This window comes from Helianthus annuus, chromosome 10 (assembly GCF_002127325.2).
Source record: "Helianthus annuus cultivar XRQ/B chromosome 10, HanXRQr2.0-SUNRISE, whole genome shotgun sequence".
Lineage (NCBI taxonomy): Eukaryota > Viridiplantae > Streptophyta > Magnoliopsida > Asterales > Asteraceae > Helianthus > Helianthus annuus.
Genome location: NC_035442.2, coordinates 9,936,085 through 9,939,394, shown reverse-complemented (window position 1 = coordinate 9,939,394; position 3,310 = coordinate 9,936,085).

The following is a 3,310-nucleotide window of genomic DNA, read 5'->3' as shown; positions in this document are numbered from 1 at the left end:
TTAGTAGCTTTGATAATTTTATCATTACTCCCAATGATAAGCATATCGTCTACATAAAGGCATAAGATGACATAACCTTCATTTGTGTCTTTGAAGTAAACACATTTGTCGCACTCATTTATTTTGAAACCATTGTCAATCATGACATGATCAAACTTTTGGTGCCATTGTTTTGGTGCTTGCTTCAAGCCATACAAAGACTTGACGAGTTTACATACTTTACCCTCTTGACCTGGGGCGGAGAAACCTTCAGGTTGCTCCATGTAAATTTCTTCTTCTAAATCGCCATTTAGAAATGCGGTTTTAACGTCCATTTGGTGAACTTCCAAATTTCTTAAAGCCGCTATAGCAAGAACCAATCTAATCGAGGTTATGCGCGTCACAGGCGAGTAGGTATCAAAGTAATCTAGACCTTCCTTTTGTCTAAATCCTTTAATCACCAACCTAGCCTTGTACTTATCAATACTTCCATCAGTTTTCATCTTCCTTTTGAATATCCAACGATATCCAAGTGGTTTGCAACCAGGTGGAAGATCTACTAACTCCCAAGTATGATTTTGCAATATAGAATCTATTTCATTTCTTATTGCTTCTTTCCATTGAGGTCCTTCTGAAGAGGAGACCGCTTCGCGATATGTATTGGGCTCGCCCTCAACCATATAGCTAACGAAGTCTGGACCGAAGGATTTTTCAACCCTTGGCCTTTTACTTCGCCTACGATCGGTTTCTTCAACCTCAGGTTGTTCATGTGTCTTATCATGAACCACCTCATCAACTGGTGTAGATGAACTTTCACCTACTTCAAAATTGGGTGTTGATGACGTTGCATGTGTTTGTCTTCTCAAAGGAAACACATTTTCAAAGTAAGACACAACGTTAGAATTCACCTCCATAATAGTGTTTACGTGTACATCAGGATTCTTGGACTCATGTACAAGAAAGCGATGTGCACTACTTTGATGTGCATACCCAATAAATATGCAATCAACAGTTTTGGGTCCTATCCTAAGAGCCTTAGGAGGTGGTACAGTCACCTTTGCTAGGCACCCCCACACTTTCAAGTATTTGTATGAAGGTTTCTTCCTTTTCCATAACTCATATGGAGTTTCGTCTCTCTTTTTGAGTGGTATCCTGTTCAAAAGATAATTAGCCGAGAGAATGGCTTCCCCCCACAGTTCGTGGCTCACCCCAGAACTTATCAACATGGCGTTCATCATTTCTTTCAATGTGCGGTTCTTTCGTTCCGCCACGCCATTTGATTGTGGAGAGTAAGGAGGTGTACACTCATGTACAATGCCACTTTTTGCGCATAACTCGGCAAAAGGTGCAACATATTCGCCTCCTCGATCGCTTCGCAAAGCTTTTATCTTCTTTTGAAGTTGATTCTCAACTTCATTTTTATACAAGATAAATTTAGTTATTGCTTCATCTTTACTTTTTAGTAAATATACATAGCAATATTTAGTACTATCGTCAATAAACGTGATGAAGTACTTATTTCCACCTCTTGTGGGTACCACTTTTAAATCACAAATATCAGTGTGAATTAAATCAAGGGGTTCGGTTATTCGTTCAACCGATTTCGATGATGTTCTTGTAAGTTTGGATTCAACGCATGTTTCACATTTATAGTGTGAATCAATATGGAATGTTGGTATACAATTTAAATTGATTAAACGGCGTATTGAATTAAAATTTACGTGACCTAATCTACCATGCCATTTATTCGATTCAGAAAACTCAAGCATATAAGTAGAAGTAGTAGCAATTTTATTCATGTTCTTGACAGCCATTACATTCAATTTGAACATTCCATTTTGGGCATAACCCTTGCCTACATACGTTCCTCGTTTAGTTAGTACAAATTGATCGCTCTCAAAAACTAAACGAAATCCAAACTTGTTAAGCAACCATCCCGAGACTAGATTCTTTCGCAAGTCTGGGACATACAACACGTTGCTTAGAGTGAGCTCCTTCCCCGAAGTCCACTTCAAGATCACCGTTCCTTCACCCATGATGTCAGCGGTGGCTGCATTTCCCATATACAGCTTCTCTTCTCCCGAAAGCGCCTTGAAGGTGGTAAAGAGACTTTTGTCTGCACAAACGTGACGGGTCGCGCCCGTATCAACCCACCAACCTTTTGGAGTGTTGGTCACAGTATTGACCTCATCCATCATTGCGCTTTTGTCGGAAATCATTGCCACCAAAGGCATTCCGTCTTCATCCACCATGTGCGCACGCTCACGCTTTGGTTTCTTGCATTGGTTAGCCCGATGCCCCGGCTCGTCACAGTTGTAACAAGTCCCTTGGAACGTTTGAGGTTTCTTTTTCACAACCCCTTTCTTCGGTCCAAGGTTGCTAGCCTTTGCTTTCCCTTTCCCTTTGTCCTTTTTCCCCTTGCCCTTTGTGCCTTTAGAGGATTGCCCATGCTCAACCACGTTTGCACTAGCACTAGGCTGCACAAGGCTGTTTTTTAGGGCAATCCTATTCTCCTCTTCTATACGAAGACGAAGAACAAGGTCCTCCACCGACATTTCCTTCCGCTTGTGTTTAAGATAATTCTTAAAATCCAACCAAGCAGGAGGTAATTTCTCAATCATGGCTGCCACTTGAAATGTCTCGCTAAGTACCATTCCCTCGGCATGGATGTCATTTAGTATAATTTGCAACTCTTGGACTTGGTTCATAACCGGCTTGTTATCAACCATTTTGAAGTCCAAGAAACGGGCGACAACAAATTTCTTTGTTCCCGCATCCTCCGTTTTGTACTTTTTCTCCAAAGACTCCCACAACTCTTTGGAAGTCTTGATATTGTAGTACACATTATACAGTGCATCCGAGAGACCGTTGAGTACATAGCCTCGACATATGAAATCCGAATGCTTCCACGCATCTACCGCGCTCAGAGCCTGAGCGTCGGTCTCCCCTTCCGCAGGTTGGGGAGCGGTTTCCGTCAAGAACCTCGCAAGGTTCATGGTGGTCAAGTAGAAGAACATCTTCTGTTGCCACCGCTTGAAGTGTAGACCCGAGAACTTTTCAGGTCTTTCAGCATGATTTGCCACTGTGGACGCTCCCACAGTGTTGGCAGGGGTTCCAACTACAACATTCGTATTGTTGTTGTTTGAGGTCGACATTCTGAAAAAAAAAAATAAAAATTAAAATTTTTAGTCAATCAATTCTGATTTACGCACAAACCAGAAGGAAAGTACTAAATTTTAATTTTACCACAATTTACTGTTTTGGCTTCTAAGTCCAACTTTGAAGACCAGAGACAGAAAATTTATAATATTTAAAACTTACTAATCGGCTT